The sequence below is a fragment of the Rhinoraja longicauda genome, chromosome 1, assembly GCF_053455715.1.
Source record: "Rhinoraja longicauda isolate Sanriku21f chromosome 1, sRhiLon1.1, whole genome shotgun sequence".
Classification (NCBI taxonomy): Eukaryota; Metazoa; Chordata; class Chondrichthyes; order Rajiformes; family Arhynchobatidae; genus Rhinoraja; species Rhinoraja longicauda.
The window spans coordinates 31,923,673-31,948,419 of NC_135953.1; the positions used below are offsets into that span (position 1 = coordinate 31,923,673).

General features: G+C 42.0%; 1 protein-coding gene across 10 annotated transcripts in view; it reads right to left on the minus strand.

The window, feature by feature from the left end:
- The window catches only part of LOC144609249 (ciliary neurotrophic factor receptor subunit alpha-like), a 411,896-nt gene that overhangs the window by 182,710 nt on the left and 204,439 nt on the right, over nt 1-24,747 (minus strand). The window lies entirely within an intron of this gene.

Genomic DNA, 24,747 nt, shown 5'->3' on the forward strand with positions numbered 1-24,747 from the left:
AAAAAAGCTTTGGCCTCCTTACTTAGTCTAAAGTTAAAATTTATACCAAGACACAAGCACACTCCATTTTGCATTTGACAGAAGAACACTACCAGCTTCACTCAATCATGTTTAAAAACATTTTTACAATTCTCCAACATTTGGAAAGACTGTATTTTTTTTTCATTAAGATAGTCATGAGGGAACAGTAAAAACCAATACTTACACCCAGACCATCCAGATGTGAATATGTTTAGACCTCAACAAGTTGTTGCATTGATGTAAGCAAGCTAATGGAGCATAGGTATTGCAAAATATTGCAAAAGGTTATGTTCAACATTAGAAGGCTAAAATGTAATAAAAATCATAAATTAAATCTCATGTCGCTGTCACAGTGCTGTCCTCTAATTTCTTCTTTACAGCTGTCTCTCTTTGCCTTTATCCAAAATTATAATCTATGTATTTACTGACAACATTTTGTTTCACCTCACCAATACCTTTTGTCACTTCTCCACTGTGTTACCAGACCACTCTGCAGACATTTAGTCTTGAGCAAGGCAACATATCCCCTGGTTAAACATTAAGAAGATCTATGTCAATATACAAATCAGGCCTTGAAGTCCTATCTGCATGGAGCTGAACTCCTAACTACTTTGGTCAACATTTATTACTTCTGCACTCAGTTATTTCACTGCGTGCTTGTCTGCCTTTGCATCTTCAATCCATTATAAGAACATGAGCAAATCCAAAATATTTTCACATTATCCTAACTCAGTTATATCCTTATCGACTCCACGTTGTGTCCTGGTCCTTCGTGATAACTTGCATCCTCCTCACAACCTTCTTAAATTTCTTATCTATAATGTTCCTACACTTCTGGTCTCTTGAGCATCCAGTAATTCCTTTTCTTCACCAGAATGCTTCAGAGCTCTCATTCCTAAAGTCTGGATATTTTCCCTTATTTATTTTGACAGTCAGCTTTCAGAGTCATGGAGTCATAGAGCTCTAGAGCTCTAGGGTACAAAATTGGACTGTTTAGCCCCTCACGTCCATGCTAATTTTATTGCCCATCTACACACAAACCTGTTCGTCTTTGGAGTGAGGGAGGAAACCGGAGCATCCAGAGAAAACTGGGGAGAACGTACAAACTCTGTACAGGCAGCACCTGTAGTCAGGATTAAACCAGTGTCTCTGGCACTGTAAGGTAGCAACTCTATCACTGTGTCACCCTTCTATGCCTTGCTTATTCAAGTGTGTGTCTCAATGTCTCCTAAATGCATTGATTGCTCCAGCTATCAACCATCATCTATCTAAAAACCTTCCCCTCAAATTCCTTCTAAAATTCTTTCCTCTCCCATTAAACATATACTCTCTTGGTTTTTGTCATCCATGTTAAAGGGAAAAAAAGATTCTTAGTATTTTCCCATCTATGCCCCTTATAATTTTATTTTCTCTGTCTGCACACCGTTCTGTCTTCTTCACTCCAGGAACTAAAGTGCAGGGAATCAAATGATAACTAAAATCATCCTATCCAAGCAGCATGATGATGAATATATTGGCACTCTTTCCATATTGGCAACCACATACTTCCTCTATCTTGATGAATAGAATTAAACACAAATACTCCAATGAGGTTTATGAAGTGTATTGTACAGTTGATATATAAAGTCGTAACTTTTATTTTCTATGCCTCACCTACCTATGAAAGAAAGCATGTCATGGGCATTCTGCACTGTTCTATATCACTATGTTGCTACTTTTAGTAAACAATGGACATGTTCCACAAGAGCCTCCTATTCTTCAACATACCTATATTATGTATACGTCCTACCCCCATTTCATTTATAAAATGCATCACCTCATCCTCATCAGGATTAAATTCTATCTGCTGAAGTTTCACACAACTTTCCATCTGATCTTTACTATAGCTTTAGACAACCTAGACAATCAAGACACCATCAATTTTCACGTCATCTGTAAACTTATTAATCATACCTCCTATATTCACATCCAAGTCATCAATATTAATCATAATCATCAAGAGTCTCAACTAGGGTTGCCAATCTCGCTCCCAAATACAGGACAAGGTGATGTCACCGCCCTGCGCCCCACGTGACCTCATCCAGCCAGCGGCCACATGCTCCGGCTCCACCAATGGCGGCTGCCCGGGCCAGGAGGCGGGTTGCTATGCAATCTCCGTTAGACGGCGCCCGGGCCTACACTGTCAGGGATTGTAGCGGCCCCCGGACTACAGTGTCCGGGCCGACAGCGTCGGGGTCTACTGTGTCCGAGCCTACAGTGTCCGGGCCTACAGCGCTGTCCGGGCCTAACACGGGACAAGAGCTGTCCCATACGGAACAAAACAATTTAGCCCAAAATACGGGATGTCCCAGCTAATATGGGGCAGTTGGCAACCATAGTCTCAACACCAATTCTTACTGAGCACCTTTGGTCACAGACTTCCATCACCAACATCTTCCAGAAAAACGTCCGTGTATTAGCAACCTCTGCTTTCTATCTCCCAACCAATTTCCGATCCAGTTAGCCAGCTTGCTTTGAGGGCTATTGCCCTAATCTTCTGGACCAGCCTACCATGCAAGACTTTGTCAAACACCTATATAAAAGACCATGCAGACCATTCCAGATATTATCTAGCCATGGGGATTGATCAACCCTTATGTTTTCCGTAACACCTAACATCAAAACTTCTTATTACAAACCTGCTCCAGACTATTGATACTTCCCTCCCTAAATTCACTATTTTCTATATCCTTCTCCTTAGATGTATTCATTTAGGACTCTGGCCATATCCCCAGGCTCCACAAATAGGTTACCCTTTTGGTTCCCAAATGTACCCATTCTTTCCCTGGATTCTCAATAATCTTACTTGCCATGGACATTTGACTACCTCTTTTTGTCCTCCTAACTATTTTCTTAAATTCTCTTTTGCATTTTCTATATTCCCCCCAAAATTCCGCCAAATCCAATTTTCTTTTCCATTAGCCATTTGCAAGAACATAATTAATTGAAACAAATTTTGATTACCCAACCTTACATCTTCTTCTTTGTTCATGCTGATTTACTTCTGACTTTCTGACTGTGAGCTATCTAGAGAGTATTCATTATGTTAAATACATTATATGAATATAAATTGTGGTTTTCTTCCACAAGTTAATTTTTGAGTATTTTGTTCTGATATGTTATGGTGCCAGGAAATAATTGATGCAGGAAACTTATTGGCACAAACCGTCTTAATTGTTCTGTTTCATAGTATGGGACCAATCACTTAATAATCTAGTAAATAATGAAAAAAGAAAAGTTGTCAAATATGAACGTGGTCATGATAACAGTTCTTTGCAAATGATTAGATTTATTTTCAAAATTATTATCTGAACTATAAATGATGTGCAGATTTGTAGGTTAATAGGCCTCTGTAAATTGTCCCCTAGTTTTCAATTCAATGAGATAACAGAACTAGTGTGACCGGGTGATCGATAGTCAGCGTGAACTCAGTGGGCTGAAGGGCCTGTTTCCATGAAACTGGTAAGTTAATCTAAACTAAACTCAAACCAAAACTAAACTACATAGATCAGCTTGATTAATATCAGAATTTTCTGTTCTGGTGAACATTTTAAAAAGATTTGCCATTCTTTTCAAAAAGACAGAACCCCTTAAATGTGATTCTCTATATTATTAGTTTGGTAAGGAACAGCTGCCCCATGAGCTTAAAGTTTAGAACTTACATAATAAATATTAATGGGTTTGCAACTAATAAAATATACTTAATTCAAGGTAATCATTGGAAAAGACGATACATTTTATGGATTGTGTTAGATGTTAGTTCTTGCACTTTAAAATATTACTGTTTAAATATGCGCCTGTAAACTATTTGCACCAGCAAAGTTTCAATAAAATATATAATTATTATTCATAGTCTCAGTTGAATTGTTTTGGTTGCTGTTGCACAAGACTGTGGATCTGAAGAGTACGGATAAAATCAACCCTCTGCTCTATGAGATTGGCCTTCTGACAGAAGATTATGCCAAGGCTGCAGACCCTGGGGAAACGACGTGCACAACTGTTTGTTTCCTAGCCTGCTTTTGCTCCTACTTCCCCTCTCATTAAATGTTCCATCGAAAACATTGCAATAATTTATTTCTCTGGCACATGGAGTGCAGTTTATAGCTGGAGCCATGCTGAAGTCTACAAATGAATCCCATTATTTTCTCTAATAGCTGCCATCTAACTAATTGAAAATGGGCCTTTTAATTTTGTTTGTAAACTTCAAAAATAGAAATTGAAGCATATTTTCAGATGGTTTTGCACGGGCAATTTGAAACAGATGAATGATATTAAATAATGTAACCATTAAATTTTATCCGATATATTGTTTTTAATTTGTCATTTTATTGCCCCATTCAGCATTGTAATTTTTGCCTCAGACTTCCTAACCCTGAACAACTGGGTAGTTGTAGATGAATTTTAAGTCCAATTGGGATTTGGATTTTATTGGGTGAAGTTTTGGGTTTGCACCTTTTCCCGAAATGATGCACCTGACATCAATCATCGGGTATCTGGTAAGTACGAATTTTTAGAATGGGATGTGAGATTTTACAGAAATCTACGTTCATAGAAAAATAGAATAAAGCAGCACAGAAGGAGGCCATTCAACCCTTGTGCCTGTGCCCACCCTTGTAAAGTAGTATACAAATAGACAATAGACAATAGGTGCAGGAGTAGACCATTCAGCCCTTCGAGCCAGCACCACCATTCAATGTGATCATGGCTGATCATTCTTAATCAGTACCCCGTTCCTACCTTCTCCCCATACCCCCTGACTCCACTATCCTTAAGAGCTCTATCTAGCTCTCTCTTGAATGCATCCAGAGAATTGGCCTCCACTGCCTTCTGAAGCAGAGAATTCCACAGATTTACAACTCTCTGACTGAAAAAGCTTTTCCTCATCTCCGTTCTAAAATAGTTCTACTCCTATATTCTGCTGTCGACAGCATGTAATTGTTCTCCTTTAATTGTTCTCCTTTTTTAATTCATTCCTGACTTTTTTCCCCACTACCATTTCAAGCAAAGCATCCCAAAACAAAACAGAAAATTATCTTCATTTCACTTCTGGCTCATTTGTCAATTTACTATACCCTTTGGTGATCTGTGTAGGAAGGAACAGCAGATGCTGGTTTACACCGAAGATAGACACAAAATGCTAGAGTAATTCAGTGAACAGGCAGCATCACTGGAAAGCAGGGAGTTTATAATAGATGTCAGTCGATAGAGACAGTGAGATCAAGAAACGGAAGGGAGATGTCGGAGATGGTCCAAGTAAATTTGAGTGCAGGATGGAAATTGGTAGCGAAGTTAATGACAGCCATGAGTTCTGCATGGATGCAGGAGGTAGCACCAATGCCATCTCTCCAGAGATGCTGCCTGTCCTGCTCGAGCATTTTGTGTCTTCCTTCGGTTAGCTATTATCCCATCATTGTAGTTGGATTTTCCCTTTCTATACTGTCAGAATCTTTTTGTTAAGATTTAATGCGAAATCCATAAAAACGTTTATTTTCTTTCTCAGTCCCTTTTCTTATATTTCAACGACGAAATACACAGCTTATTAAGCAATGTTAAGAAATGAGATTTCAACTGTATCGCTAACTTTTATTCATTTTGGTCAGTAAACAGTAAAGATATAAAAAGGGTGATGAAATGCAGTACTGATTCATCAGATAGATTCTTGGGGTTAAAGAGTTAAATTGCGGCAGATTGGTAAACTTACTTTTCATTCCCCTGAGTTTAGAAGGTTGAGGGGTGAGGTGACCGAGATCTTTAAAATGTCTTGCACTCAGGTTTATACAGTGAACTTATTTCCCCTGTCAGACAGATCCTGCACAAGGGGCACATTCATAAAATTTGAGCCAGACCAAGCAGCATGAAATCACTTCTCATACAAAGAGTATGGAATATCTGTTACTGTCTTGCCTAAAATTATGTCTATGGTTAAGATAATTCAAATCTTCAAAATCAAGATGATAGCTCTTTATTAGGAAAGGATGCAGAGCAAAATGGATAAATGTAATTTAGATAAAGATGATGCAATTGAATACTGTCAGCCTTTTTCCTGCTTGGTAATGCTAAACTTGATTTCTGAAATTGAGTTTACAGCAAAGAAAGCATTTTTATCATTGTGCATCACCTTTTATTTTGCTTTTCTTGTATTAGTATAATTATATCACAATGATAATCTTTGCATTATGTATTTTTTCCTTCTTCTTATTCACCACCCTGACACCAGTGTCAATTCTGAGTAGCTCTAACTATACCCATGGTTATTTATACATTAAAGATTTTAAATCAGGCAGCCATTTCATATAACACCCATAAAATCCTGATAATTTATTTCATTAAGGGAAAATGTATTAACATAGCAGAGTTTGATAAAAAAAAAAATTGGGATCTCCCCTTTTCCTGCCCTTTCTCACATTAGGTTGATAAGCATAAAATTGGTATGAAATATCTTCCACAACTAGTCTGGTGATGCAGAATCAAATTCTGCACACAAACATTGACAAGAGCAATCAGAGGTGGTAAAGAAATATAAACATTTTAATTTGCATCTTCCTAATCCAATTGATTGCAATTTCTGCATTCATCAATATTTAAGAAAGATAAAGAAGAGGTAATAACAATTGCTTGCAGAAACTCTCAATAATAAAATAGTAATATGTCTCGCAGAAAATTGTATCTGATAACCGGTGCTTTTTAAAAAGTATTTTTACTCCATTTTGCACAATAGGCTCTGTCTAATACAATATTTCCCATTGGTCTCTCCCCGCTTCCGTTGACTAAACCACCCGTGGACATTGGTTTCACTTTCACATTTTTCAAGCCAGGTTTCAAGTGTATCCTATTTTAAAAGCAAACAAGGTTTATTTTCTTTTAGCAGTGCTCTAAGAGCATGGCCTCCCATGCTCTACTCATCAACGTCTGACAGGGCCATTAGGATTCTATTCCCATAGCCTAGACCTTTCATTGCAAATTACCCAGACAATCCATTAAACTGGAGCACGTTATTCAACTAATGCCCTGTGCTAAATTAAAGATGGGTGAAAATATAATATCAAAGCTAACTCTCTCGTCCTCGTGACTTTCAGTAATTTTGTGCTTTAAACCACAGGGAAAGAATGAGAAATCATGACCAAGTTGTGTCCATGCACCTGATTGTTTTACTTAAAAGGTGAAGATAAAAATTCAAGATTTGTAGGCTGCATAAGTAATTTTCATCTTTGTTTTTTTTTCCCTCTTTGGAAAATGATGTTTTTTGCATTGTAGTTCCACACATTCCAGAAACATTCAACTGAAGGTGTGGAGGAGGCAGAATTGAATTGAAACTCATTGTCCCTGCCCTCCTGTCACGAGCTTCTTCCACCAGCAGTCACTTGGATAGCTGTTGTCAGGAAAACCTTGGCCTCTGTCCCCCTATCCTATGTTTATGATGAGGTGAAGAGAGAGGGGGGGGGGGGGGGGGGGAGAACTAATTATAATACCTTACTCTTACATGATCTGATAGAGTGCAGTATAGTCAGGGGACCAATCCAAATACATTTGTGGTCTGTGCATCTTAGCTACATATTGCCTGAACCAGGATAGTAGATAATTAAGTCTGGGCTGAGTCATTAACTTACAAGGGTCATCAGATGCTTAAAAACTGTTCAGTCTATGATGATCTCATTTTAGCAGACAGGTGTGACTTATGCTGTACTTTTAAAAAGGAATCTCCTGATATCTGTTTAAATTTTGCACACAGATAATATGTGAAGTAATGTCACTGTACTAATAACCTTAATTGTCTTAATTTCAAATCAACATTTCAACATTAAACACAGCATTTTTTGGGGGGACTGTAATAACTATTAAATGCAGCATTCTTTTTTAATAAGTCTCCAAACTTTGAACCTATAATTGAGGTAAGAACATACTGAGCAACATATTTGAATTTTGGTTACTTACGGATAACAATTGAAGGTATTCATTGGAAATAATAGTTACATGTTAATCACATTTTTATTCATTTACGATATAGCACAAACTTCATGAACACCTTCGTGAGAAATTATTTGTATTTGGGAGTCGATGTGCTCACATTGCAATATTTTCATTTTGAATTCTAACTAAGTTGCATATTAAAAATCATCGAATCACCTAGTATTGCTATAGAGTATTGGAAACTAGGCTTATCCTTTGACCACAATGATTGAGAAGTCTCAAATCGAGAGACAGTGTAAAACCAGTTTGAGGATAAGGAGTAGGCCATTGAGGACTAAAAAGAAAAGAAATTTCTTCACTCTCAGGGGTGCTGAACATTTGGAAGATGCCTGTAGACGCTCAATCATTGAGTTCTTTCAGCAGACAGGTCTTGGTGCTTTAAACAACTAAATGGATGAGGAGATAGAATTGTAAAATAGAACTGGGGTGGGAGATCAGTCAAGATCTTGATAAATGGCAGATGGGCTGGATGGTTCATCATATTTCTTGTGATCTAATGTTGAAATCACTGTCAATACATTATGTCTGCAGCTGCTGTTAACAAGAAAATTGCATTTTTGGGTCTAGGACTGATTTTTTGAGAAAAAGAGAGTGGTGCGAGATTTCAATTACAATACCTATGTGAATGGAATATTTAAAAATCTTGTCTGCTTTTGGCAAATCAAAAATCACAACACTAGAATTTTTTTGGTTGCACTAGTAGTTTATTAAACAGATTTGGGGGAGGAGGGGGGGAGGGTGGATAATGGTGGGCAGGAGACGTATTCCCTAATAAGTCCACCACAAAATCAATGAAAAATTCATCCCAAAGGTAGAAATGTAATTCAGTGAATAAAGTAATGTATCTGTTCAGAATTCAATAGCATTCATCATTCTTGTACAGCACACAGTATGAGCACACCAATCTCCCAAGTACAAAGAATTTCACATGAGGGCAATATTATTTTCCAAACAAATTTCTACTCTTCTGTATATCAATTAAAAAGCAGTCAAAATGTAAACACTAATTGCAATAGCTTCAATTATTCTCAGGAACTGTACCAGTTCGCAAACAAAGGCAATGAGGATCTTTTTAGATATCAACCCAATTTTCAGTTGCTTAAAATAGATAAAAGATATACCTAGCCTCGCCAAGGCCAGCAGCATAATCAAGGACGAGCCGCAAGCTGGCCACTCTCTCTTTGGTGACCCTCGGGCTATCCTTGATCGGACTTAGCTGGCTTTACCTTGCACTAAACGTTATTCCCTTATCATGTATCTATACACTGTAAATGGGTCGATTGCAATCGTGTATTGTCTTTCTGCTGACTGCATAGCACGCCACAAAAGCTTTTCACAGTACTAGATACCATATACTAAACTATGACAATATACCAAACTAAAACTGAAACGGCAACTGAAATGGATACCTAAGTAATTTGGAAGCCTGAAATATTTTATGGTTCCTCTACCCGATTGCACATTATAAAATGTTCCATGAACACGACAGTCCTTATGATCACCATCCTATTGGCAATTCATCCTCCTTCCCACAACCTGCATTTGAAATGTTGCCAGCAAGGCAGGCTGGTTAAAATAAATTTCTTAAAATGGTCACATGTTATGATAGTAGAACTGGTATTCTATCGACTTAAAATTTCCTGTGATGATGAAATGCAGGCTATTTATTTCCTTGGGACAGAGACATCCTTTGAATTGGACACAAAATGCTGGAGTAACTCAACGGGACAGGTAGCATCTCTGGAGAGAAGGACTGGGTGACATTTCAGGTTGAGACCCTTCTACAGACTGAGAGTCAGGGGAGGGGGAGACGAGAGATATGGTAGGGTAAGGTGTGAAAATGACAGATCAAAGCAGATGTTGATCAAGGAAATCGAGAATGGTACATTGTTAGCTGAGGGGAAGGTATCAACAAGGCATACAGTCAGTAAAATATCAGTCAAATTAATCAGATGGACAGTGAAACTAGTTGGAGAACTAAGGTGGGGGAGGAATGGAGAGAAAGAGAGAGAGAGAAATCAAGTGTTACTTGAAGTTAGAGAAATCAATGTTCATACCGCTGGATTCGTAGCTGCCCAAGTGAAATATGTGGTGCTGTTCTTCCAATTTGCATTGGGCCTCACTCTGAAAGTGGAGGAGACCCAGGACAGAAAGGTCAGTATAGGAATGGGAGAGGGAGTTAAAGTGTTTGGCAACTGGGCGATCACGTAGGCTTAGGCGGACTGAGTGCAGGTGTCAGCGAAACGATCGCAGAGCCTGCGCTTGGTTCATTGAATTAGCCTTTCAACATCTAGATATGTTGTCTTAAGTTGAGAACTCAAGACACGGGGAATTATTTCATTTTATTTACATTTTCAGAAGTCATAACACAAATGTCTAGTACCATGGATAGAAAATTGGCTTCATGGAAGGATGCAGAGGGTGATAGTGGAAGGTTGCTTCTTGGACCGGAGGCCTGTGACTAATGGTGTGCCTCAGGGTTCGGTGCTGAACCCATTACTGTTTGACATCTGTAGAGATGGTTCCCGGACACCATTGTATCTTTAACTACTTTAATGTACACATATCACTGCCCTAGCTGCACATGGTCTGTCACGATCACTGGAGCCCCTGCTAGGGGTGGGGAAGCTACAATTATACCAACCGGTGAGGGAGTGGTTAACATGGACATCGTCACTATCAATTAAAGGAGTACACACATATCATCTACATCCTTCCTCTACAAAACAAACAGTGAGTGACAGGGCGACCACGTCTCATGCGCTAGGGTAAATGCAGACAGTAAGGCACAGGAATACGGAATCACACGTAATCGCCGTAACGGACAGGCGGCCTGACCAGGCGACCAGACCGGGTCCGAACCTCGCCATCACCTCCTTCCCCGACGGGAACAAGCGGGGACGGTGCCGGGGCACGGGGTGGGCTACGGACTGGAGAACCCCTGGGCGATGAAGGCAGCGGGGGGGGCGGCGAGGAGGAGGAGGAGGGCGAGGAAGCCGGAGAAAACTGGACCGCAGCCGGAAGACGGACAGGAGAAGGACCAGGGGGGGGGGGGGGGGGCCCAGAGGAGCGGGCAAGTCACTGGGCCGCGAAAGTGGCAGTGGAGGGGCATACGGAGCCGCCGGGGGAGGGATGGGCTCGTTCACGAGCCGGAGATGCTGGCGGGACCGGCGGTACACCTTGCCGTCATGGTTGACCAGGTACGAACGGGGGGAGCCAGCAGAACCGACGACCACGGCCAGTCTGGAGCGGCCAGAAGTGGACCTCATACGGACGACCTGGCCGGGAAGAAGAGGGCGGAGGACACGGCAGGACTCGTCGTGGGAGCGCTTCTGAATACCGTGTCTGCGGGCAATGCGTTTCCGGACTAAGGCAGGTTTAAGGGCAGAGGGAGACAGGGACTGTTGAGACACCGGGACCGTGGGCCGCGTGACACGGGACATGAGACGCTGAGCCGGGGAACCCAGGGCATGATCGCGGGGGATGTTGCGGAGGTTCAGCAGGGCCAGGTAAATGTCGGAGCGGGATAGGCGGCAACGTTCCAACAGTCCTTTAGCGCTGCGGACCGCGCGCTCGGCCAGGCCGTTGCTCTGCGGGTATTCCGGGCTGCTGGTGTAGTGCCGAAAATTCCACCGTTCAGCAAAAGCACGGAACTCGGCGCTGGTGAACTGGCTGCCGTTGTCCGATTGCATGCTGGCTGGGGACCCGAAGGTGGCAAAGTGGCGGCGTAGCTTCTCGATGACCGCGGAGGAAGATAGGGAGTGGAGCTGGTCAACTTCAAACCAGCTGGAGTAAGAGTCAACTAGCACCAGAAAGTGCTTTCCGTGCCATTCGAAGATGTCGGTTGCCAGCGCGGACCAGGGCAGGTTAGGGGCTGGCTGCTGCAGGAGCGGCTGCCGCTGTTGCTGTGGTGCGAGGCTGTTGCAGGTAGGGCACGCGGAGACTCTATCTCGGAAATAGCGAGGCATGTCAGGCCAGAAGAACTGACTCTGAGCGATGGAAAGGGTCGCTTCGGCCCCGGGATGGCCACGATGAGCAGTTTCGAAATATTGTTCTTGTAGTGCTGCGGGCACCACCACCTTGTGCCCCTTCACAATCACACCCTCACGCAGCACCAACTCGTCACGAACCAGGAAGTAAGGCACCGCTGCGGCCGGCAGGGAAGAACGGCGGCCTGGCCAGCCCCGTTTGATGATCGCGGCCAGCTGTTGTAGCGAAGCGTCAGCTGCCGTGTGCTTGGCCAGGGACTTCAACTGACTGGAGGGCACGAAATTGACGTTTAGGACTATCAGATCGGACGCCTCGTATGGATGTCGGGTTGTGGATGGGAGGGGCGCCCGAGACAGCGTATCAGCAACAAACATGTCCTTGCCCTTTCGATAAACCACGGTGAAAGTAAAACGTTGTAGCTGGAGCATCATGCGCTGGAGCCGGGAGGAGGCCACGTGTATCGGCTTATTGAGGATGGTAACCAGAGGCTGGTGGTCCGTTTCAACAGTGAAGCAAGTGCCCAGGATATAGTCCTTGAATTTGGAGCAGGCAAAAACAATTGCCAGCAGCTCCTTCTCAATCTGGGCATAGCGTTGTTCCGCGGTCGTCATCGTGCGGGATGCATAGGACACCGGCAGTTGCACCCCGTCGTGGACCTGCAGGCAGGCGGCCCCTAGGCCAAACTTCGATGCATCACATGTGAGAACGATGGGGCGCTGGAGGTCAAAGTACTTCAACGTAGGCATGCTGATCAGCTTAGATTTGAGGGTGTCGAATGCTTTCTGGTGTTGCGGGAACCAGGCCCAGGCAGCGTCCTTTTTCACCAGGTCCCTCAGAGGGGCGCTCAGTTCACTCAGGTCGGGGATGAACTTTCCCAGGTAGTTGGCCATGCCCAAGAAGCGCTATAGGCCAGGCACATCAGCAGGTGCAGGCATCTCGGATATTGCGGCTGTCTTTTGCGGGTCGGGCTTCAGCCCTGATGCTGTGAAGACGTGTCCCACGTAGGTGACCTCAGGGACCCGGAACCGGCATTTATTCGGGTTGAGCTTCAGGTTGACATCTCGGGCCCGCTGTAGCACCTGGCGAAGGTGGTGGTCGTGCTCAGCGACATTCTTCCCGTAAACCAGAATGTCGTCGACAATGATGGCACACGGGAGCCCAGCAAACAGTTGTTCCATGGTCCTTTGGAACACTTCGCTGGCAGAGTTGATCCCAAACGGCATGCGGAGGAAGCGGTACCTGCCGAAGGGGGTGCTGAAGGTCGTCAGGTGCGAGGATCGCTCGTCCAGAGGTATCTGCCAGAACGAGCTCTTGGCATCGAGAACCGAGAACACAGTGGCAGGGCCGACCTGTGCAGCAACATCCTCCACTGTCCGCATAGGATAATGCGGGCGCTTGATAGCCAAGTTCAAGTCCTTAGGGTTGATGCAGATCCGTAGTTCACTCTTATCCTTCTTCACAGCGACGACCATAGTGGAGACCCACTGGGTGGGGACCGTTACTGGCTTCAGGATGCCCGTGGCCACCATCTCGAGAAGAGTGGACTCGACCTTGTCTCTCATGGCGAAGGATACCCGATGCGGGGGACGGACAACCGGCGTGATGTCGGGGTTGAGGGCAATCTTGTAGCTGCAGGGCAACTTCCCCAGCTTGGAGTCAAAACGGTCCGGGTACTCGGCCAGCGGGTTTAGGGGTGCCACCACCATGTGGACATCGCTGTGGAATCTCACCAATCCGAGGTCCTGGCAGGCCTCCACGCCGAGCAGGGGGACACATTTACCGTCTAGCAGAAAGAAAGAAAGGGGCCGAGAGGTCTTCAGCACCTTGCAGTGGAGAGTGGCCTTCCCCACAGGAACAAGTACACCGCCCCCATATGCACGCAAAACAGCACTGTCTGTAGAAACGAGCTCATTATCTCTTATCTTCTTGAATAGGCTTGTTGACATAACATTGGCAGCAGCCCCCGTGTCCACCTTAGCAGAGAAGGCCATGCCATTCACCGTGACTCGGACGGTTGGGTCTGTTATCAGAGCAGGTGCACCTCGCAGGGAAAACACACTCATTTCGCTCTGGGAAGAGCCAGAGTCAGACAGGGGGAGTTCATCATGCTGGAGATGAGAACCAGACGCGGTATCATCACGTGTCAAGTAGCGAGAGGGTTTCTGCCGTGGCTGTGCAGGGTTCCCACGGGAACGGCAGGCCGCCGAAAAGTGGTTGGGCTTATTGCAGAGATTGCAGGTTTTCCCCATCGCCGGGCAGACATTAAAACGATGCGAAGTAAAGTTGCAGTTCGGACAGCGTTGGCGCGGCCTAGAGCTCGGCGTCGGGCTTGCCCTCTGTCGCCGAGGAGCAGAGGTGAAGCTAGCTGCGTGGACCACAGGGTCCGGTGGCTGTACAGCAGAGGAGACAGCCTCAGCTAAACGAGAGGCATACAACGCCTCATGGAATGTCAGATCAGGCTTACGTAGCAGCTCTGAGCGCAGCTTACCATCCCGTAGACCAAAGACCAAGATGTCGCGGGTTAGAGTCTCAGGGGTGAGGACGTGCAGGTCGCATCAGCGAGCCATTCGGCGCAGCGCGGCCACGAAATTGTCAACAGATTCCCCAGGGTTTTGGCGTCGGGAGAACAGTTTAAAACGCTCTAAGATGTGGTTCGTGGGGAGGTCACACATAGCCGTAAATTTAGCAAGCAGACATACCGGGTCCTGGACACTCTCGCCTTGTCCATAGATGAATGACTCCGACCGCTCAAGCGCTTCGGGACCAGCCAGGTTCAGTAAAAGGAAGGCTTTGACCGCAGGGGCCACGGCAGGGTGAGCGATTGTGGCATAATGCTCAAAGTCACGTCGGAACACACTCCAGCGATGAGTGATGTCTGCATCAAAGACCAAGATGTCAGGTTTGCGACAGGCAGAGGCCATCACGGCACAGGGAGGGGGAACTGGAACTAAGAAAACAAAACCCGACAAACTGAAGACGCAGGAAGAACCACTTCTGACACCATGTAGAGATGGTTCCCGGACACCATTGTATCTTTAACTACTTTAATGTACACATATCACTGCCCTAGCTGCACATGGTCTGTCACGATCACTGGAGCCCCTGCTAGGGGTGGGGAAGCTACAATTATACCAACCGGTGAGGGAGTGGTTAACATGGACATCGTCACTATCAATTAAAGGAGTACACACATATCATCTACAACATCTATATCAAGGATTTGGATGAGAACATACACAGCAAGATTAGCAAGTTTGCAGATGATACAAAAGTGGGTGATTTTGCAGATAGTGAAGATGGTTGAATCAATTGCAGCAGGATCTTGATCAATTGGCCAAATAGGTTGAGGGTTGATGGTATTTAATGCAGAAAAATGTGAGGTGTTGCATTTTGGGGAGTCTAACATGGGCAGGAGCTACACAGTGAATGGTAGGGCTCTGGAGAGTGTTGTGGAGCAGAGGGATCTAGGAGTGCAGGCGCATAGTTCCCTGAAGGTGGAGTCGCAGATAGATAAGGTGGCCAAAAAGGCTGTTGGCACATTGGCCTTCATCAGCCAGAGTATTGAGTATAGAAGTTGGGAGGTCATGTTGCAGTTGTATAAGATGTTGGCGAGGCCACATTTAGTGTGTTGTGTTCAGTTCTGGTCACCGTGTTATAGGAAAGATTTTGTCAAGATGGAAAGGGTACAGAAAAAGATTTATGAAGATGTTGCCAGGACTAGAGGGTCTGAGCTATAGGCAGAGGTTGAGTAGGCTGAGACTGTTTACCTTGGAGCGCAAGAGGATGAGAGGTGATCTTATAAAGGTGTATAAGATCATGAGAGGAATAGATCAGGTAGATGCACAGTCTCTTACCCGGAATAGGTGAATCGAGGACCTAAGCACATAGGTTTAGGTGAATGGGAAAAGATTTAATAGGAATTCGAGGGGTAATATTTTCACACAAAGGGTGGTGGATATGTGGAACAAGCTGCAGAAGAGGTAGTTGATGCAGGGACTATTCCAACATTTAAGAAGCAGTTGGACAGGTACATGGATAGGATAGGTTTGGAGGGATTTGGACCAAATACTGGCAGGTGGGACTAGTGTAGCTGGGACATGTTGGCTGGTGTGGGTAAGTTGGGCCGAAGGGCCTGTTTTCACACTCTATGACTCTCTGACATATTAGACAAAATACAATATCATATTCCAGTTAAGTAAAAGTGTTTCAGCATTTGGTGAATAGATTTTGCAGGTCAAAATTTTGTGTCCTTCTACTTCAAAAATATCCAACATGATTACATGTGGGTTCTTTAATGAAATGGTTTCAATATGGATCAGAGTTTTGAAAAGCATCATCCAACATGCTGCAATCTCTCAAACTGCCTGAGTCACCTTACTGAGTTGATGTACATTGGCAGAAAAAGTCGTGGAAGTCGCATGCCAAGCCTTATTTTAACTTGCACAACTTTAACTGCTCCCCCAACAGGTTATCACTGATATTTCAGCAGCAAGGTCAAATCTGGAGGATGGAAGCCAGTTTGAATGTTCTGGTGGACTCCCAAAAGCTTAGAAAACACATCAACTTTCAGCCCCAAGTTTTTTTTAACTGAACTGGTAATTTAAACCAATGATAAAGTTTATTTAAATAATATAGTTAATTCCACACAAGAGTATAATACATGGAAATTGATCTATTAAGGAGGACAAATTAGTACAGGTGTCAGGGGTTATGGGGAGAAGGCAGGAGAATGAGGTTAGGAGGGAGAGATAGAACAGCCATGATTGAATGGTTGAGTAGACTTGATGGGCCAAATGGCCTAATTCTGTACCTATCATGAACAAATTATTAACAGTATATAATCCAAATCTTTACATAAATCAGCAAATATGGGTTAATGTTTGATGTGGTTACCTTTAGTTAAAACTTAAAACAGTGTTAATCTGTCAATTATTTCTAAATAAACTAAATATGTCATCCAGCTTTTTCTATTTAATTACATATTTGCAGATCTTTTTTGATCTCTGCTATGAAATGTTTTTCCAATGGTTTTCCAAAGAAAACATCCAAAACACTAATTTAGCAAATGTGCCATGTAGCACAAGTCTTAACATTCCTGCACCATTTTGCAAAATAAAAGTTACATGGTGCAGGAATGTTATTTTAGATCAGTTAAATTCATGAATGACAAATCATTTGTTGGCAAATAAAGGTTATGTGCGACTGTATCAACCAAGATACTGGTGTATCCTTAGAAAAGAATACTTATTTAAAACCTAGTTTTAAACAATACCAATACGTAGGAATTGCATTCTAACACAATATATTGGGAAGTTGCATTTCTTACTGAAAGTTCAAATACTCGTAGGAACAGGGGACCATTTCACCCCTTGAACCTATTACATTTTTCAAGGAGATCAAGGTTAATCTGTGACCCAACTCCATATATCCATATACAGTTGCCTTAATACATTGGTTAGCAATGATCTATAATTCTCTGATTTAAAATTAATAATTGACCTAGTATCTACTGCAAAAAAGTTTTTAACTTTCTGTGCCCTTTTTAAGGATGAGTGTTTTCTAGAAATGTCATTTAAAAAAAAATTTGGACCAAGAACCCAAACTATAGAAAGTTTATTTCAAAATATCTTAAGTCTTTCCCCACTGCTATCTGACTCCTGAACCAACCACCTATTCCCAGAGAAATATGTGCAGGAATGAACTGTAGATGCTGGTTAAACTGAAGAGAGACACAAACTGCTGGAGTAACTCAGCGGGAAAGGCAGCATCTCTAGAGAGAAGGAATGGGTCCGAAATGTCACCCATTCCTTCTCTCCAGAGATCTGCCTGTACCACTGAGTTACTCCAGTATTCTATGACTATTCCCAGAGGTGCTCAGTTATTGGTTATTATATGTCATTGGTTATTATGCTATTGTACTTTAATATTCTTTTGCATTACTTCGTTTCTGCATAACAATCTTGCATCATTCTACTGTTGTGTTCTTGTCATACTAATTATATGTATTTTTCACCGTTTACTCTGTGAGCTTTATGTGAGCAGAGGAATTTCATTATACTCTGGTGCATATAACCTGTATCAGTGTCTGATTACATATAGGTTTATGGTTATATAAACCGGAGTGCAAATCTTTCCAAATCTTCTAATTTGCTGGGAATAAAATTCTAGTTTGTGTGACCTTTCCTTTTTAATCAATCCTTAAAAGACCAATTTTCTTTCCTGAATTCTGCACTGCAGTCCCTGCAAGGACAGTATATTGCTCCAAGGGGAGGGGAAGGGATGGTTTCACCGAAATGTTCACATTGATCCATATGTATCAACCCCAGGCTGTGGCTTAGTTCGTGTCCTCTCACCTTCTTGTTCTAGGTATAAGCTCTAACATTTCAATAGGTCTTTGGTTTACTTGTCAAAGCATTAGGTGATCTTTGTCGATAGGCTCCCAAATCTCTTTGAATTTTTACTTCTAGCATGGAATATATTCTAATCTACAATGTAAGGCTCGAAAGAAAGATTTCACCATTTGAAATTGAATAGGAAAAATTAAGTCCAGTTATTAGCAACAAAAAGCCTCAGACGATGGTTATGACAAGTGTGTGGCAGTAAATTATTATAGTTATGACAGTAATCATCATTTTAGTAATGTTAATTAAATTATATAGAAATACCACAGGACAAGTTGTATATTGTAATTGGCCCTTCTTTGTGGAATGATAATGTCTTCAGTTTTCTTTGGATATCCAATTATCATATTGCAACATTATGATCACTACAATCAATATTTTAGCCTATTAAGTAAGATATTCAATTTGTTGGCAGTTATTGAATGTGATACTACTAAAAATGTGTGAAAATTGTGTTAATTCTTCATTACAATAATGAAAATTCAACACAGAAATAGGGGTGTCGTTAACTTTTAACTGTATGATGTTAAATAACATAGTTTTTTTTAAAAAAGAGTTATGTCTGCATATTACATGAAAAGACCATATAGAAAGCCACATAGTCTGACCTGCAAATTGTTTCCAGCTTTTTCTGTTTTTGTTTCAAATCTCCAGCATTGTTTTTCTTTAAATTTTCATTGACACACTAGGTTTCCGACATTTTAGCTCCGGACAGTCTAGGTCGGAGCGGGAGCACGTGGCCTCTGGCTGGGCGAGGTCACATGGGGCACGGGGCGGTGACGTCACCTTGTCCCGTATTTGGGAGTTGGCAACCCTAATACTATACACGATGTCAAGTTAAACCAAGCTCCTCTGTTCCCTGCATATCCATCTGCCTATCTAAAAGGCTCTTCAGTGCCACTATTGTATCTGCCTCCACCATCGGCAGCGTGTTTCAGGCACCCACCACTCTGTAAAAAACTCGCCCTGCGCATCTCCTTTAAACATTCCCCCCTTTGATCTTAAACCTACGCCCTTTAGTCTTTGACATTGCGGAGGGTAATGAAACTTTGGATCGTTCTACTTTGGAGAATGGTGGAGGAGGTTAAATCATTAAAATAATTTTCAGTGGAGGTAGATAATTTTGTGAAAGATCTGGGAACTGATGGCGATGGTTATCTGGCACAAAGGAAGACTAGAGGTCTGGGCAGCCTTGATTGTATTGAATGGTGGGGTATCTTTGAGAGACCAAGAGGCTTACTCGTGCGTAAACTTAGTTGCTGCTGACTTTTCCTAATACATCATCTCCTTTAACTATACTGAGAGCGATACATCTGATGGAGAGAAGCATGATCATAGGGGATTCCTACATTATCTACCTCTTCTAATATACCCATTACAATAGATAACATACTCTGAGGTCGGAGTGAGTTGGGCCGAGATTGGTGCCTCGAGCCGGCAATATTTAGCTCTAGTCACACAGGCCAACTAAGATCAGGCTAAGATTTGCCTCAGTGGAATAGAATTAAGGGGCTGAATTGTCTTATTTGTATTATAGAAACATATAAAATTCTTAAGGGATTGGACAGGCCTAGATGCAGAAAATATCGTTCCCCATGTTGGGGGAGTCCAGAACCAGGGATCACAGTTTAAGAATAAGAGGAAGGCCATTTAGGAATGAGATGAGGAAAAACTTTTTCATCCAGAGAGTTGTGAATCTGTGGAATTCTTTGCCACGGAAGGCAGTGGAGGGCAATTCACTGGATGTTTTTAATAGTTGGATTTAGCTCTTGGAGCTAATAGAATCAAGGGATATGGGGAAAAAGCAGGAACGGGGTACTGATTTTGGATGATCAGCTGACTCAGAGGGCCAAATGCCTACTCCTGCACTTATTTTCTACGTTTCTATGTATCTTTTACAATTCAGAGAACAGGAGATAAATTAGACTTAATATTGACCTGGAAATTGGGATTTTGTGATTACACCTTGTGCAGTTAAAAGAGAAATAGTTGCCAATAACATATAAAGGAACCACCTTAATCCATTATGACACGCAGATGTTCACTGCTGTCATACCAGCTCTCCACTGTACCGTTAACAAAGCATTTTTGCTTCCATTCCCAATTCCAGACTCTAATCTTGCCACGGGCTGAGATAAAAGTCAATTTTTCAGAAATTTAGCTTACTGGCAAATTTCTTTGACAGCCTGCTAGTTTAGAAAATGTGCAGTTTTGAAAATTAAATCCATTAATTTCTCATAATTTAACCCAAGAATCATAAAAATGATGTAGCAAACAGAACTACACAATCAACCATTATAATTGAGTATCAATAAATTGCTTAAAGAATATGATCTATGTGTTCCATTGCATGTTTAAGTTGTATTGCATGTTTAAGTTGTATTGCAGATGTTACACACCAGATTGGAAGGCATTTATCACACAGCCTGACTGTCTCCTTTAATATTGGAACACGGGACAATTTTTTATATGTTGTGACCCATAAATAATTATTCTTTGACAATGATAAGTTATTATTTGTATTTCTTTTGTGGTTTTGTAATTTATCTCCAGATTTTCTGCCTAGTCAGATGCAGCATGGATCATTACTTTCTTTGCAGGTGCACCACTTTCAGTCAGAGAGTGGTGAAGGTGTGGAATTCTCTGCCTCAGAAGGCAGTGGAGGCCAGTTCGTTGGATGCTTTCAAGAGAGAGCTGGATAGAGCTCTTAAGGATAACGGAGTGAGGGGGTATGGGGAGAAGGCAGGAACGGGGTACTGATTGAGAGTGATCAGCCATGATCGCATTGAATGGCGGTGCTGGCTCGAAGGGCTGAATGGCCTACTCCTGCGTCTATTGTCTATTGTCTATTGTCTATTACTCATCAGGAGTGTATAATATCAAATCCTACGTACCAAGCACAAAATTGTTGTTCTATTAATTTCATTTATCAGATGGAAAATTGTGGGATTCCAGAAGTAATAACAATTGTGCCAACCTTGTAAATATGTACCTATGAAACTGATGTTGATGCAATTTTCAAGACGGCATTCTTTCTCCATTTGAAACTAATAACTTTATACTAATTGCACCAATACTTAATGTCTAAGGTAACCACAAAACCCCCCACAATTTTCACACAATGGATCTTTGCTGCACAAATTTGTTAAATGTACTTCCTATATTACCCCAGTATTGGATAATTTATGTCCTGAATTCTAGAACAACTCCACAAAACATAATTATTCCTTTAAAAAAAATCTAATTGACAGCCAATTGTTAACAACCTCTGGCTCTAACCTTGCTGCAAAATTGAGAAGTCAGAATAAACTGGAAAGAATGTGCTTTTCTACCAGCTTTTTTTCTCCCTCTACCTTGCCCTGAAAATGTCCAGACTCAGAACATCCATCCATTAAACATAATTTCCACTGCATTTTTTTCATTGCAGTTAAAAGAAAAAGCGAATTAGTATCCCAAAGCTTCTGTCAAAATAGACTTCTATGTTACTTGAAATATTTAGATCATCCTTCTCGATAATTATCATTCTAATCTTTCAACCTTTCATCCAACTGGATATTCCTGCAGTTAATTTCCAAGAAATTCATTAATCCAAAAATAACTCCTGCTACAAATGTTTGCCATATCTCCACTGGTTTACAAGATACACTTTAATCTTTTTGTTAACAAGGCTTCTCAATTTCATCTTGCTTCTTCCAATTATTTTTTTGCTTCGAGAAATCCATTGAGGGAATATGTTTATAGTCTCATTATAAACCTCTCAACAATTTAAGATCTTGAAGTATATTCCATATCAGTAAATGTTTTCAAATGAAATTATTCGGTTCTGTAAATACTTTTTTAATGCCTTGGATTCATGAGAACTGTAGAATTAGTGTAAATATCTTCAACGCTTCAGGCTAATGTCAACAACGAGTAACTTATTACATGCTATAATAAAAATACCTGTTGATAAAACCACTTCCTAATTCAACCTATTTCTAAAATAGATCCTCAATGAACTTGCTCACATCTGTTGCATATTTACTGTCATTGGTAGATCTACCTTCATATAGTTTTATTTTCCTTTATCTTCTGTTAATAAACACTCCATTTACAACCACATACTTGGCATCATTCTCGGGTAATATGCATCAATTCACATCTAAATTCCTTCCTGCATACCCTGCCTTCTGGTTTAACAGGTACAGATCTCATTGTAACCTATCCCTCTTGCTCTTTTATCATACATCATAGAGTCTGCGCAGCAGGGTGGCGCAGCAGTAGAGCTGCTGCCTGACAGCTCTTGCAGCGCCGGAGACCCGGGTTTGATCCTGACTACGGGTGCTTGTCTGTACGGAGTTTGTACGCTCTCCCAATGACCTTTGTTGGTTTTCGCCGATATCTTTGGTTTCCTCCCACACTCCAAAGATGTGCAGATTTGTAGGTTAATTGGCTTCCAATAAATGTAAATTGTCCCTAGTGTGTGTAGGATAGTGCGGGGATCGCTGGTCGGCGTGGACTCGGTGGGCTGAAGGGCCTGTTTCTGCGTTGTATCTCTAAACTAAACTAAACATAGTGTTATTGAGTGATACAGTGTGGAAAGAGGCCCTTCGGCCCAACTTGCGCACACTGACCAACAATGTCCCAGCAACACTAGTCCCACCTGCCCGCGTTTGGTCCATATCCCTACAAACCTGTCCTAACCATGTACCTGTCAAACATTTTCTTAAATGTTGGGATAATCCCTGCCTCAACTATCTCCTCTGACAGCTTGTTCCATACACCCACCACCCTTTGTGTGAAAAAGTTACCCCTGAAATTCCTATTAAATCTTTTCCCATCACCTTAAACATATGTCCTACGCCCTCAATATATAGTCCAGTCACAAAAATTAAAAGACTGTAATTAGAAATGCTATACTGTGAGTAGCGGGACTACATAACCATAATAGGTGTCGCCCCAAAGGAAACGTTCCCTCTAATTGTCAACTTCCGCTTTTCATTACAAAAGTAATTTTAATCCAGCTGGACATTTGTGAGTGTTTTTTCCCAAACCAAAATCCTTTCACCTTGTTTCATTGCTTATGGCGCACAGTAATGACTTGTGTCGGGGCATGGTTCAACAATCAGAACCATCTTATGGAGGAGATATTGCTTCACGTGTGTTCTAGGTGTTAAAAGTATGAGCAGATTATGAGTGGATGCGAGGAAGAGGAGGCTATCACTGGCTTTTTTTGTTTCAAGTTGTCTCACTGAATATGTAGGGCAGGGGTTCCCAACCTTTTTCGTCCCGTTTACCCCTGGCAACTTTACAAAAGTAAATTTACCCCCACCCTGTTTTGTTCAGTAATTTGAGTTCATACTTCTACCATAATAATGCAACCAACAAAGAGGACATTTTAAAAGACCGTTTTTAACATTATTATTTTGTTCAAATTTACCACCTGGGTAGGCAAAATTTTCCCTCTGGGGGTAAATTTACCCAGGTTGGGAACCCTTGATTTAGGGTCTGGTATTACTTCCATAAGTAGACCTTAGGTCTCTTACATTCAAGAGTGCACCTTTTTCTTTCTCAGCATAAACAGTGCCACTATCAAAGGTGTACAACAGAAAATCTATACTCTCTTTCCAGTCTGCGAGAATACATCACACACCACCCTGTGAACTTTCTTCTTTTCAAAATTATCTGCATGAAATATCAGCAATTTGAGATTTGGGCTTTGCACTAATCAATTTATTGATGAAGTTCTACCACTGAAAATTACACACTTTTGTCAGTATCCAAGATAACAAAAGATTCAACTTATCTCCTATCAAAGCATGACTGTCAAACGGAATTTCCTCTACTGCCATCGTGCTCTAATCAAGCTCCTTGACCAATCAACTGAGATGAGGAAAAAGCTTTTCACCCAGAGAGTTGTGAATCTGTGGAATTCTCTGCCACAGAAGACAGTAGAGGCTAATTCATTGGATGTATTCAAGAGAGAGTTAGATATAGCTCTTAGGGCAAAATGGAATCAAGGGATATTGGGAAAAAGCAGGCACAGGGTACTGATTCTGGATGATCAGCCATAATCATATTGAATGGCGGTGCTGGCTCAGAAGGGCCAAATGGCCTACTCCTGCACCTACTTTCTATATTTCTAATCTGTCACGGGGTCCAAAACCAAGTTGGTTGGAGGTCTTGGCTGCAAAATTCACTCACTAACTGATGTCTGAATGCGGCCTACCAATGTTCATCATTTCCTCCCAAACTGTAAACCACCCAGGGCTCCAGACCATCACACAGTCTATTCTTTTCTATTCAACTCTGAGAAACAGTTGTCAGTGACACTATTGCACAGTGGTTG